The sequence below is a fragment of the Lissotriton vulgaris genome, chromosome 9 (assembly GCF_964263255.1).
Source record: "Lissotriton vulgaris chromosome 9, aLisVul1.2, whole genome shotgun sequence".
In the NCBI taxonomy this organism is placed as follows: Eukaryota; Metazoa; Chordata; class Amphibia; order Caudata; family Salamandridae; genus Lissotriton; species Lissotriton vulgaris.
The window spans coordinates 515,496,329-515,511,151 of NC_141697.1; the positions used below are offsets into that span (position 1 = coordinate 515,496,329).

Genomic DNA, 14,823 nt, shown 5'->3' on the forward strand with positions numbered 1-14,823 from the left:
ATTTCCCCACTGGTACTGGAGCATAACAAGCATAAGAAAATTTGGAACCAGTTTCACTTTGTGGTTCTCTGTATAATTCACTGTTTTCACTGCACAGGTTCCTCCGTGTATTACCTGGAAGGGAGTAACTGCAGTGCTACAAGTTTAAGGTCTGAGTGCAATTAGCAACAATAATTTGTTATTCTGATTCCAGAATCAGAGCACCTCTCTGATTGAAGCCATCAGAGGAAACAACACCAGGTCTTCAGCATCCCTGCTATTAAATTGTTTGTAGATAACTGGTTGAACATTTGTTGAAACTGTAAACCAGTGCAAAACGCTGCAGTTATTCCAGCTGATAGTGTGCATACCCTTCCTGAGGGCGGGATCACGCAAATAACCTCCCAAGGGGGGATAGAAAACATATTGGCCTGTAGTAATTATTGTACTCTTAAATCATATCACAGATTTGTCTTGGCTAATATTTAATTTACAAATAGGCACTGAAATAAACAATAGCTGTAACAGATAACCATTCGGTCATTCTAAAACCATGTCTACATTTCAGATCAGAAGTAACCTGGAGTTCGTTGACTCAACGTATGTTAACAGTCACTGGAAAACCTGCCCTCCAAGCAAAAGACCTGGAAATACAGGAAGCTATGAGTATTCACTGCATCGTGAAGAAGAGGTGTGGCGCAGCGGCCAGGGTGCCTGACTCTGTATCACGGGGTTCACGGCTCGATCCCCGGTGCTGGCGGCAGGTCAGCCCAGCATCATGTGACTCTGGGCAATAGCTCGCTTAATCTTTGCAACGGCCTCCAGCGCTGGGACACCTCTCCGGAGATAGTTGTGTGCTTTACAAATGCTGGTATTTCATTTCATTTTCAATAGCAAGAAGTATCTTTGAACCCAATCAAGTTGTGGGTTCACTGGTTACCTTTTTGATTTCAATATTGATCAAAGATTGGGTACAGCTGGAGAAGGATCCATGCACACAATATCGGCAACCCCTTTTTCGCAAAGGCGATTAATAAGGAAAACTGCTGGCATGGTTGTTAAAGCGGGACAGGTCCCTCACACATAAATTGTCTCTACAGGATGCTGGACGACCTGACATTATTGAAAGGGAAAAGATAAATGACGCTTGGTCTGCCGATCTGAAACTGGGGTTCGCCCATGCGGGAGCTGCTGCACAGGACAAGCTGGATCGCAATCCCTTGGAGATTGATCTGCCTCGCTGAGCTGCCCCATGGCAAGATGCTGGGAGCAGTTGAGATCCCGCCAGAGCCATAGCAGGCGTTGCCTGTCCCTGTACTTGAGAGTACTTTACTGGAGGCAGGAGAAGAAGGGATCATGATCATGCCCCCATTAAGGGAAGTGGTGATGGTCCTTATCCCCAAGGAGGGACGGGATCCACTGGACCAGGCCACTATTGATGCTGAATACAGACTTAAAATTGCTGTGCAAGGTCCTGGCTGCGAGGCTTCTCTAGGCGGTGGGTAGCATGGTGAACCCAGACCAGATGGGGTTCATTCCAGGCAGAGGTATAATGTTTAACATCAGGCACCTGAACCATGAGCTATGCCGGACTCCTTTGAGGAGGACTATGCTCTTGCTATCCTGGATTTGGACGCAGTGGGGTGGCAGTATATGTGAGCGGTCCTCCGGCCTAAGGGTGTTAATCAGTCAGTCAGTCAAAAACTTTATTTTGGCCACTCGAGCGATAAAAGCACATTAATATATAAAAATCTTCGAACATTTACACAAACTGATCAATATTTACATCCCATACATTTGTGCAAGATTAAAAAGACTGACAACCACACCAAAATTTAAAATACATAAAAACAATCATTAAAATACAATGGACAGAGTTTGCAAGAGTTGTTGGGATTTATTTTGGAGGCACCCAGAGTGTAACTTATAATGTTTTTTTTCCAAATGATCCTCCCCTGCAATTACTTTAAAAACCCTTTCCTAATGTGCCACATAGCATTTAAGAAACGAGATACAGCAAATATAATTGGAGGCTCAGTATCGTATATTAAAACTCTGTAGGCCTCTAGACAACGAACAAACCCTAAGTTTTTGCATAGTTGGGTTATCCAACGTTAACGGGGCAGGACATAGAGGAGAGGTTATGAAGCTAATTGCACCTTTTGTGACACTTTACCTAATCCTGATATACCCCACTACTCCTCCTTACATCCTATGCCTCAGACAGTGAGGTGGCAATTTATTTGTTTCATCCTGCAGGGCAAGTATTACTAAATGTAACAACTACCATGACTATGGGGCCTGCAAACGGGATACACACGCATTTAAGTAGCCATCACGACTACAAGCATAGTTTGTTTGTATGAGTTATATTTGAGAGGGGACTTTTATGATCATTGGGCTTCCACCACAAGTATCGCATTTTCGTTAGAGTACACGAGCAATACGAGTGTCAGCGCTGCGCATGTGGAGGGGAGTAGTTTTTCCCTTACTGCACATGCGCGGCGCGTCCTTAACAGCCGAGCATTCGGACTGATCCTTCTCTACCCAGTAAGATGTTCCGGTGAAGTTAATCGCCTAGCACACCTGACCCCTGAGATCTGCTTTAAATAGCTACCGCGAAATGCGATGTCATTTCCGGGCAGACGCAACGATGGGGTAGGTGTGGAGGAGACAGCACACGAGCTAATCTGTGAGTAGATTTTGGAAATGAGTCAGGTACCGCGATGACCTAGCAACCTTGATATGGCATTCCGAGCCTGTGTTGTTAACTCCCTGCGATTATTTGTTACTTTTACAGCCTGTTAATGCGGGGGTTTTTCGTTGCCTGCTGCCAGCGGAAACGTTTCCTCAGCATAGCGAGGTGAGCACGCATTTGGAGTCTACAGCATCGGGGCATTTATTCTCCATGAGGCCCTGCTAGCATCATGTTTCACAGTGGTTGATACCCTGGTTTATAGAGGGGCAACAGTTACGAGTGGGCCCCTTCCTATACCACTGCAAAAAAGCTTTTTTGTATGGTATAGGAGAGGGGCGTTTATTCCCTACTAGGGAGTATTAGATGCATTAAACCATGCCTTGCTGGATCTGGGCTTCCGTAGTCATGTTGTGCGGGCCTGTGTCCCTTGTGTCTGCTACTCTGGTTGTCTTCAAAAATTGTTTGTGCACACATTGGTGGCACAGTATGTGGCGTCAAGATGTTTCTGATGCGTAAATTTGCATTCTATTGTCCATTTTCTTTTCTAGGTACCGACCAGGAGCGGTTACAACATGCAGCTGTAGCCAGATGTCGGGTATACAGGTTTCTGCCCGCCCTGGTCGATTATGAGGGTATTTTAATCTATTTTCACGTGCACCACATATTTTTAAACACTCTGGTCCTGACGAAGCGCCAACGACCCTTAAGGCGACACAGGCGCGAAACATGTTGACCTATGTCTAGACCCTGGCATAGTATGCCCTTGGGGCTAGATTTTATTTATTCAGCAACTTAGACTGCTTTGGGTACAATTTACAAACATTCGCTGCATGGTTACCCATTATGTACTTTACACAATACTTGCACGCACTTTTTTTCACCCTCACATGACCCCTTACCCCGCACACCCACATGCACCATCCGGCAGTCCTAAAAAGATCTCCGACAAAGAGTCCCTTCGGGGGGCCCGTAGGGAATTGCAGCGCCGGCCCTACGAGGAGCAACTGCCCGATGATGAAGCATGACACCTCTTGAGGTGTGTGAGGGCAACAGAGGACACTAAATGTTTTCCCTGTTCACTGTGGGTCACTTTACCTAGTAATCCTATCTCTCTTTCTCTCTTGGTTTTCTAATATGGGTGACTTTTTGCACCCGCATACACAGGTGACTTTTTGCACCTCGTACTAGGAACAGTGTCCCCTTTGTTGTAAGCAGTATTAAATTAGGAGCATGGACACTGGACCTGATCAAGCTCCTTGGTCCACCCCTCTTTTTTTGTTAAGTAATTTAAGCACGGCGGTGTCGCCGTTGGACCAGTCTATTCTCCTTTCCTTTATTTCTACAGGCACACGGGACAACATGGTTTTGCCAACTGGCAACCTCTAACGGAGCCCACACTTTTGCAAAGGCTTTAATAGCGTCTTGGAATTTCTTTCCACCTAACACTCTGTAACTTGATTCTTATAGTCTCTTACTCTCATGGATGAGGGAGTAGGTAGGGAGGAGAGGTTATGAAGCTAATTGCACCTTTTGTGACACTTTACCTAATCCTGATATACCCCACTACTCCTCCTTACATCCTATGCCTCAGACAGTGAGGTGGCAATTTATTTGTTTCATCCTGCAGGGCAAGTATTACTAAATGTAACAACTACCATGACTATGGGGCCTGCAAACGGGATACACACGCATTTAAGTAGCCATCACGACTACAAGCATAGTTTGTTTGTATGAGTTATATTTGAGAGGGGACTTTTATGATCATTGGGCTTCCACCACAAGTATCGCATTTTCGTTAGAGTACACGAGCAATACGAGTGTCAGCGCTGCGCATGTGGAGGGGAGTAGTTTTTCCCTTACTGCACATGCGCGGCGCGTCCTTAACAGCCGAGCATTCGGACTGATCCTTCTCTACCCAGTAAGATGTTCCGGTGAAGTTAATCGCCTAGCACACCTGACCCCTGAGATCTGCTTTAAATAGCTACCGCGAAATGCGATGTCATTTCCGGGCAGACGCAACGATGGGGTAGGTGTGGAGGAGACAGCACACGAGCTAATCTGTGAGTAGATTTTGGAAATGAGTCAGGTACCGCGATGACCTAGCAACCTTGATATGGCATTCCGAGCCTGTGTTGTTAACTCCCTGCGATTATTTGTTACTTTTACAGCCTGTTAATGCGGGGGTTTTTCGTTGCCTGCTGCCAGCGGAAACGTTTCCTCAGCATAGCGAGGTGAGCACGCATTTGGAGTCTACAGCATCGGGGCATTTATTCTCCATGAGGCCCTGCTAGCATCATGTTTCACAGTGGTTGATACCCTGGTTTATAGAGGGGCAACAGTTACGAGTGGGCCCCTTCCTATACCACTGCAAAAAAGCTTTTTTGTATGGTATAGGAGAGGGGCGTTTATTCCCTACTAGGGAGTATTAGATGCATTAAACCATGCCTTGCTGGATCTGGGCTTCCGTAGTCATGTTGTGCGGGCCTGTGTCCCTTGTGTCTGCTACTCTGGTTGTCTTCAAAAATTGTTTGTGCACACATTGGTGGCACAGTATGTGGCGTCAAGATGTTTCTGATGCGTAAATTTGCATTCTATTGTCCATTTTCTTTTCTAGGTACCGACCAGGAGCGGTTACAACATGCAGCTGTAGCCAGATGTCGGGTATACAGGTTTCTGCCCGCCCTGGTCGATTATGAGGGTATTTTAATCTATTTTCACGTGCACCACATATTTTTAAACACTCTGGTCCTGACGAAGCGCCAACGACCCTTAAGGCGACACAGGCGCGAAACATGTTGACCTATGTCTAGACCCTGGCATAGTATGCCCTTGGGGCTAGATTTTATTTATTCAGCAACTTAGACTGCTTTGGGTACAATTTACAAACATTCGCTGCATGGTTACCCATTATGTACTTTACACAATACTTGCACGCACTTTTTTTCACCCTCACATGACCCCTTACCCCGCACACCCACATGCACCATCCGGCAGTCCTAAAAAGATCTCCGACAAAGAGTCCCTTCGGGGGGCCCGTAGAGAATTGCAGCGCCGGCCCTACGAGGAGCTACTGCCCGATGATGAAGCATGACACCTCTTGAGGTGTGTGAGGGCAACAGAGGACACTAAATGTTTTCCCTGTTCACTGTGGGTCACTTTACCTAGTAATCCTATCTCTCTTTCTCTCTTGGTTTTCTAATATGGGTGACTTTTTGCACCCGCATACACAGGTGACTTTTTGCACCTCGTACTAGGAACAGTGTCCCCTTTGTTGTAAGCAGTATTAAATTAGGAGCATGGACACTGGACCTGATCAAGCTCCTTGGTCCACCCCTCTTTTTTTGTTAGGACATATGCAGAGCAGAAGAACAGTACATGGATTTCATACTCGGCCATTAAATTACATGCAGGGCACACACTCGAGTTCTATGGAGCCCATAGGCTAATGTGCACTGCCAGTGGTAGGTTCCCTAATCTGAACTGCAGATACAATTTCCTAGCCATAGGAGGGTAGGTTACATCCAGAAAGAGTTCTGTTTTGTATACCTCTTTGATTTGTAGGAACTCCATCGTCAGCCTGCCCTCTTTAGCACTTTCTTGGAGGGACAGTAGGTTTGATTGCCTATAGTGTTTTACAAGGTCCAACCTAGATATCAAGACAGGAAAACTCTGGGGAGGACCATAGCTCTGGCCTGCCAAGCCTAGCGGAGATATTCCTTATATGGGCCAGCCACAGTATTTTACAGGAATTTAATCTTGGGAAGAGCTCCTTTAGCTTGACTTCGTAGGGGGACAGCTCTGGAGTTACCCATACCCGGTGCCAAACGATCAGAGGCCTAAGAGCAATCTCTTCATCAATAGGCCTCATGCCCAGATCCAAACGGAGGGGAACTAATGGGGTGCTGCGTGGAAGGCGTATAAAATGTCTCATAAAGTTGTTTTCTAGCTTGATGAGATCAGAGGTAGAACAATACCCCCAAAAGCTCCAACCCATATAGTGTAGCCCCTCTTGCTTGGGCTTAAACATCTCCACAACAGGAGCTGCTGGCTTATATACAGATGTTCTAAGCATTTTCTTGATCGCCCCCAGTGTCTGGGTTAGCCTAAGTCTAGCTTTAGCCATCTGGGAGCCCCACCCAAATTGCTCAGATAGTGTGATACCCAGATAATCGAATATCCTCACTTTTTCAAGGAGGATACAGTTGAGAGAGGGGTTTGGGCGCGTGCTCATCGGCGGATTAAAGACCACAAATTTGGTCTTTGATAAATTAATCTCCAGACCTCTCAAATTGCAAAACTGTGCAAGCCCATCCAGGATGCATTGAATACCTAGAGGTGACTTGGACAGTAGCAAGGTATCATCTGCAAAAATCAATGCAGGTTTCTTACCCGTGGCTAACTTAGGGGAATCAATGTCTTTTATGTTGTTAAGAAGATCAATAAGCCCATTAATGTAGAGACAAAATAGGGTGGGGGCTAGAACACATCCTTTTCTCACCCCCTTTTTGACAGGAAAGTGTGTGGAGAGTTCCCCATATTTTCCACATCTTACCTGTGCATAATTGCTAGTATGTAACCTCACTAACACATTGAGAAGGTAAGGAGGAATACCAAGGTCGCTAAGCACTTCCCAGAGCTTCTTCCTTGGTACGAGATCGAAGCCGACTTCAGATCAACAAATATAAGATAGAGGCTGCCACCCTCAATCTTCACTGTTTTCCAGAAAAGTATCTGTAGTCTAAAAATCTGGTCCACGGTTGACATTTTTGATCTGAAGCCAGCCTGCTAGGGACTCAAAATCTCTTATTCCTCAATCCACCCCTGTATTTGAGCCAAAAGGACCCTGCCCATCAGTTTTTGTGTGATTTCAATTAAGCTGATGGGTCTGTAATTAGAGGGTAGCGGAGGGCAGCCTTTTTTGAATATAAGTACTATCTCAGCGCCATTCCAAGTATCGGGGGATTCATGCCCTTCAGAATAGCACTGAAAAGGGCACACAAATATGGGACCCATATGTTGCGTTCCTCCCGAAAGAGGTCAAGAGTTTGTCAAGACCAGGGGCTTTGTTGGGGTGCAGGCTGTTAATAGGATTTCCAACTTCCGTCATAGATATATCCCAGCCCCCCTCCTGACACAGCTCCGGAGTTATACTCAGAATGTCTAGGCCGGTGGGACCATCAACCTCACAGTCATACAGAGACCCAAAATGTGACTCCCATACTTCGGGCGCTATGTTAATATGCAGTTTATCCAGTGGGTGAAAATGCTGTATAAGGACCAAGTGGCCAGAGTGTGCGCTGGAGGTATCGTCTCTGAGGCCTGGATACTGTGTAGGAGCACTAGGCAGGGATGCCCACTATATCGACTACTATTTGCACTGCAGTGAAACCACTGGCGTGCCGGTTAAGGGCAAGGCGTGGAGCATGGGGAATTTGACTGGCTGCAGTGACATGTGGTGTATGCGGATGATACCCTGTTGTATCTAGGGGTCCCAACACAATCGACCCCTCTCCTATTGGAGAAACTGAGTGCCTTTGGGCAAATGTCAGGACTCCATATCAACAGGGCTAAGCCTTGGTTGTTCCAACTGTGCAAGCTTTTACACACAACTGCAGCCCTCCCCAGGGGCTTGGGGCTGCAGTAGAAAAGGCTTAAAATATACTATTTGGGAGTTTGGGTTTCGCACGATTTTGCTACCCAGTATGACCTAAATGCGGGGAGAGTAATAAACTGTGAAATTGTGGACTTCCTTGCCACTGTTTATGATGGGACAAGTGGCACTGGTGAAAATGGTGTTTCTCCTGTGCTGTTTGTACATGTTACAAAATGTGATGTGGCCAAACCTGAGTGCTACATTCGCTCGCCTAGATAAACTGCTGGGGGTGCTGGTGTTGGCTGGAAAGCCAAGCAGAGTCAATCCCGCTCCTCTTCTATACAACCACCCAGCTCCACCATACTGTGAGCTGGTTTGATGAGGGCCCTAATTAGGACAAAGCATTGCTGCTGAGCACCCATGGGGAGCCCACCCTCCGAGAGCTCTTTATGATGGGGAAGGGGATACCGACGGGCTCCCTATTCCTGATCCAGATGAGGTCAGACACCTGGCACAGGGTGGTCTGCAAGAAATTCTGAAGGGCCTCCTTTGAAGATGGTCTCCCATTGTTGTCTCTTGAGCCGTTCAACAACTTGATGAAGGACACAAATTATGTGGCATGGCTGACTGTCTACGGCCAGATGGTGGGTGACCTACACTTGAACAAAAGATTAATTTCTTTCATGCAGGTGTAAGAGTAGTTTGGCCTAGATGAAGGGGAATTCTCGCACTATACCCGAATTGCGCACAAGGCCCGTGGGATATGGCCAACCTTACTCGCATGCCAAAAGAACATGCCACTGTGCATCAACCACTGGATTTAGCTGGTTTTCAGTGCCTGATTATGCCCTGGTGGTGATTGGACTGTGCTGGGGTCTGTTTGGCTCTGACTAGAAGATGGGAAATTGGTTTCTCCTAATGCAAGGTTGAAGCTTATTCAATTCTATTATCTGCACAGCCCATACTGGAAGCTTTACAAACTGTTCATGATTACCCCAATAGGCACCTGGCCTGTGTGCAATGCAAAAGCCTCTTGGCCAACTTCTTGCACATGGTGTGGAGCCATACATCTGGCATGCCCTTGAACCTCTTTGAATTTCGTGGGAAAAGACACTAGCTAAGTTCACCCCAAAAGTTACATTCACCTTGTAAAAACATGGAACGATGTTCTAGAATTCTGGTATGTATTATTTAAATGTATCCTCACCACAGTTTGGGAGGACACATTATAGGTGTTTCTTCTAACAGGTATCAACATGGCCCCACTTCTGAAGACAGGGCCTAAGTAGGCATCACTAGCAAAGTTATTAGAGGTGGCAGAGACATCTGAACTCTCTAAATGAAAGAAAATAGACCACACAAAAGCTGGATGCAGATCCAGAGACAAAGGAAAGACACCAGGGAAATGAAGACACAAATAGCCGAACAAATCTTCAAAATCTCGCTGAACAACACATCATCATAAAAAGAGAAAATTTTGAGAAGAATTTCTATAAATGACATGGCCTGGTAACTACTTTTTAGAAAGAATATAGGTGCAGAGATCTGGGTTTCATAGTTTACAGTAGTTTCACCTTTAAATCAGCATCATCAGCAAAGAAACAATATTTCATTTCCATAAGCAACAGATCAAAATAATATATTGAATCTAAGTATTTGATAATTGTGTGATATTAAACACACCCATTAGGTAGTGACACCCAGGGGATAGTAATTTATTACATAAATAGCAACCGTGCCAGGCTTTCCTGTGATAATCTATATATATATATAAAAACAAAAGTATGTCTGTCTGTCTGTTTGTCCTTTATGCATTACCACACCATTCATCCGATCGCCATGAAACTTTGGGAAGTTGTTCAGTACACTCCTGCAAAGGTTTCTGTAAAAAAAAAAAAATATTTAATCGCCCCCCCCCAGAGCCCTCATAATCTTTCGAATACTGAAATAGACAGCGAATTTGCGAGCATCGTCGACAGTTATGACCCCCAAACAGAAATCGATTGGTCAATCTACATCAGAAGCACGAAAGAAAAAGGCATTACGAACTTCAGAAAAAGAAATGCAACGGGAATCAAGATTAGAAGCTGTTTGAATACAAACTGCTCAAGCCCGTAATGCTGTTCGAATACAAACTGCTCAAGCCCGTAATTCTCAAACGAACTAGCAAAGAGAATCAAGATTGGAAGAGGATCGAGTACACACTGCTCAAGCCCGTTCTTCTCAAACGAACAAGCAACGAGAATCAAGATTGGAAACAGATCTATTACGCACTGCTCAAGCCCTCTCGAATGAAACAGGAGAGCAACGAGAATCAAGATTGGAAAACGATCAATTACGCACTGCTCGAGCCTGCTCGAATGAAACAGCAGAGCAACCAGAATCAAGATTGGAAGCCAATCGAGGATGCACTGCTCAAGCCACACTTAGAAATGTTTTCAAAAATAAAATGAATAAGTTTCAATAACAATGACAGAATGTAAATTTAATGTTATCATAACGAGTTTTCTTAAATTTCCTTTCTTCTGAGATCGCAGCAACACGTGAAGGGGTAAGCTAGTGATGAATAAAATGTGGATTTTGGTGCTATATTTCACCATATTTTCCAGACCTTTTACCTCGGGTAAACATCGGCAGATTTAACCCCTTACACTTCGAAGGGGTTGGAAAACTCCAACCCGCTCATAATAGCGGCAAACAGTGGTTTGGGCTGGTGCCGCAATATAACACAGCACTCGTAATCTAAGCCTAAGAGTACTGCAAGCTCTGATGCCAAGATCTGGATGAGTTTGTTTAAGCAGAAACAGATCCTCGCACGAATACCCAAGATTTCGCTGGTCTAGTCCGAACCACCACTGATGAATAACAAGATGGGAGGCAGCAAAGCAGTGGCGGCTGATAGGGAAAGGGGGTGAGGCGTGGTTGAAAATATATATATTTTTTTTAAATGTACCTGAGGTCGCGTCACAGCTGCCACCTCTTCTTTGTCTCAGGAAGCACCTGGGCTCTCCTAAGCCAATCACAATGCTTCATTGCAGCGTTGTGATTGGTGGGAGCACCATGGTTTGGGGCTCATATGGGGATATGGAGCCTTTGTATGTTACTCACCAGGCTGTGCATTACAGCCTGCTAGGGAAGATGAAAGTGCGCAGGACTGTTTGGCTTGCCCAAGAGGACTGGCCAAACAGTCCTGCGTGCTTTGGGAGTGAAAACCACACCTCCCCCTAGCCCCTATTCGGGCCAGCCCAACCCTTCCCCGCACCTAGGAATGGGAAAATAAAATGATAAGAACATTCAGTTATTATCAGTTTATTTTTCCTCTTCACTGCTCTCAAAGCAGTGGGGCGACGCTGCTCCGCCTTAGCAGAGGAGCCGCCACTTCAGCAAAGGCCAATGAATCACAAGATGGGAGGCATCAAGGGAACTGGCAACAAACCACGAGCAACCTGGTTTGGGGTCAGTTTGTGCAGTTAGGACTGCGTGTGGTACTTGTGGTTCACCGTGGACAGCATTTTTAGGCCAGAGAGAACCATAAGAACAGCACCCGGCACACAGAGCACCCATAAATTACCATTTTCTCTTGTTTGTGTTAGGAGCGGCTTTAAACTTTTTTTCAGATCTCAATGTCGCTCCATGATTTTATGTAACAAGCATTTTCAATGCAATCGCTCTCGCATTTGGGAAAGTTAGCGCTATTGGTGTAGTATATGACAATGTTTTTCTACTTATGGTTTTTGTTGGAAAGCATTCAACACTGCTCTTCCATAAGCAGATGCCATTTTTAGGAAAGCTGAGCGTTTGGGCCGTTGTGCTGTAAAGAAAGATAACCGAGACTTGGGGCCTGATGAAATTAGAAAGTGTTCTGACAAATCTTGTGTCCATGGCAGTTAAACAAGGTAGGGGGTACAGATGCACAGGTAGAAGGAAGTGTGTTGTTACAGGTGTGACAGTACTCAACTTTTAGCGTACAGTAAGAACTGTCCTGCCCTGAAGCAAAAGTGTGGTGTGTGAGGAAAAGTCAGACACTTTAGACAAGTATCCAGGAAGAGAACGAGAGGACGTTCTAAAGAGAAGAGTACTGCTAATGTTGAAAAAATAAATATTGAGCGTTAAGGATGTTCAGGGGCTTCCTGACGTTTTGAATGTGAAAGAGAGGTTTGTTTTGAATGTTCTTGAGAGGAGTAATCTCAAGAAAAAACACATACGTTTTGTCAGTGTTGGAGCTGTGGGCATCTATATGTTATTGAAATTGGTTTGCCATAGATCATTGTAAATAAGAATCTGTTTAAAAGCTCCTTTGAGAAAAGGTTAGGTATTAAACTCTGGGGTTCCAATATGGTGGTATTGTGCATTTCTATCTATATTAAGTTACATAAAGCTGTAACTGACCCGTCCCCGACCACCACAAACTTGCTGGCCTGCATGGTGGCTGCCGTGGCCCTGCTCAAGAGGACAGCGCGGACACTGGCGCTCAAGCGGGTTAGCAAACCTTCTGATCCGACCTCGGCCGCAGGTGCTCCTAGAGACAGATTGCACACTGAACCAGTAACCACCCTAAACCAGGACTAGCCTGCAGGGAAACCGGAAGTGCCGGGCAGGCATAAATCCAGCCTCACATCCTGGTGTGTGGCGGTACTCATTGTTGCACCATGGAAATAAAAAGCAGTTTTGGTTTGTATTGACTCAATAGATCGAGAAGTGTTCACTCAGCAACCCTTGGGAAAGGTAGAGAGGGTGATGCACTGAGGGGCACCAAGGGTGCACTCAGGACCCTGAAGCAATTGTTAAAGATAAAACGTAGCATGGCGCATTGTGGAGGAGCAGGCCCGTAGAACACCACGCAAGTTAAAGAGATGGTGCTGATCGAAAAGCCACATAGAATGTTTTAGAAGTTGAGTTAGGCTAGCAGAACAAAAAAAGGCGCGCGGCCGCCATTGTTAAAGTTAAAGTGCTGCATGGTGTGCTACAAAAAAATTAGATAATGTTTTAAAAGTTGAGTTGGGCGAGCCGCGCTGAAGCAAAGAAAGGCGTGCAGCTGCCATTGTTAAAGATAAAGCACTGAATGGCGATTTGCAAAAAAACAAAGAATGTTTTAAATGTAGATGTGGGCGAGCCGCACAAAACAAATGAAAGGCGCCCGGCTGCTGTTAAAGATGAAACACGGTGTGCTGTGCTGCAAAAATAAAACATAGAATGTTGGCTTGCATGGGTTCTTACTTTAACGACTCAAATAATACGAACAATATGTTAGGGAAGTGCGCAGCTGTTGTGCCTGCAACACCAGCTACGACAAAGAAGTCATTAACAAAAGAGTGCTAAGACACTGTAAATAAAACATAGAGAGTAAGGTCACATTTAACTGGGGCAGTCCTCATGGGAGGTTATAACGGTAGAAAAGGAGGGACTACTAAAGAAATGAACAGATGAAAAAGAAGCATTTCCAAATGACAGTTAAACGAGCCAATTAAAAACATGATCAGAAGATGGGCGGAGCTTAAAGCCCATAAACCGAATACAGCAACTCTTACAGATACAGCGGTAGCCCCGCTTAGGTGAGACCTAAGAATGGGCAGATTTTGCCTCTGTCTGAATTCAGCGCTATTGTTCACCGACCACTACCTATTCCATAAATAGTGTGTTCAGCAGAATCCAAGTGTAGAATTGGCCAAAAACTATTTTGAATCATACCAGCAAGAACATTTTAGGAGCATGTCTAAATGACTAATCCATGGGGGCGGATGGATTATAGCTATCACTTGTGTTTTTTCTGCATGTAATTTTCATGCACAATTTTTGTGACAATCTTTAACCTGTGATTTGCTTGGAAGGAGTTTCATCCTGCTAGAATGGGTGGTACAAGAAAAAAACATTGTTTAGAAAGAAAAACTGGAAGCCTTTACATCAAAAGGGGGAAATTGGGAATGCTAAACAACTCTGCAGACAGTAAAAGATTTTGCACTTTCTTCTAACAAAGTCTCATTACCTATGATTAAGTAAACACATTTTCCATTTGATATGTGTGAGGATTTTCCATCTGTAAGGCTGCAGGTCAATGTGTATAAGGTGCTGGCTGGGGCTAGGGATCTGGTGTGGGGTGTATGTTAGGGCTGTGCTGTGCTGTTGTTGAAAGTGATTATGAAGCTACTGAGTAACCTTAAAATCTTTGAGCCACTGCCAGTTCATTACTGCTATGATGTTCATTTCTGGGCCTACACTGCTGTTTTAGTGCTTGGTGTAGTATATCATCGCTTCTCATGGGAAGTCCGGCGAATAATGCATACTTAACAGTTCTACACTTTTTCAGAAGACCTACAACCTCTCAATTTCTACCTCTGATAATACCCCCTATAAAGAGGCTGAGCAGCCCTCTGCAATTCACAGCCCCCTACAGTGAAACAAATAAAAAGCAATGCCCAGCCAGGGAGCGTCATTGGTAAGTGAAACCAGAAGTGTCTTCCAATGCGAGTGGAAACCACAGCAGTGGGCGAAGTGCAGTGAAGGGAGGGAAAGCCTCAGAGTGAAAGCTGTCTGTTTGTAAACCACTTCGGATAGT

At 45.1% G+C, this 14,823-nt stretch overlaps 1 protein-coding gene across 2 annotated transcripts in view; it reads right to left on the reverse strand.

The window, feature by feature from the left end:
- Positions 1 to 14,823, reverse strand: part of ARMH4 (armadillo like helical domain containing 4) — a 732,743-nt gene that overhangs the window by 497,146 nt on the left and 220,774 nt on the right. The gene's annotated exons all lie outside the window — the stretch shown is intronic.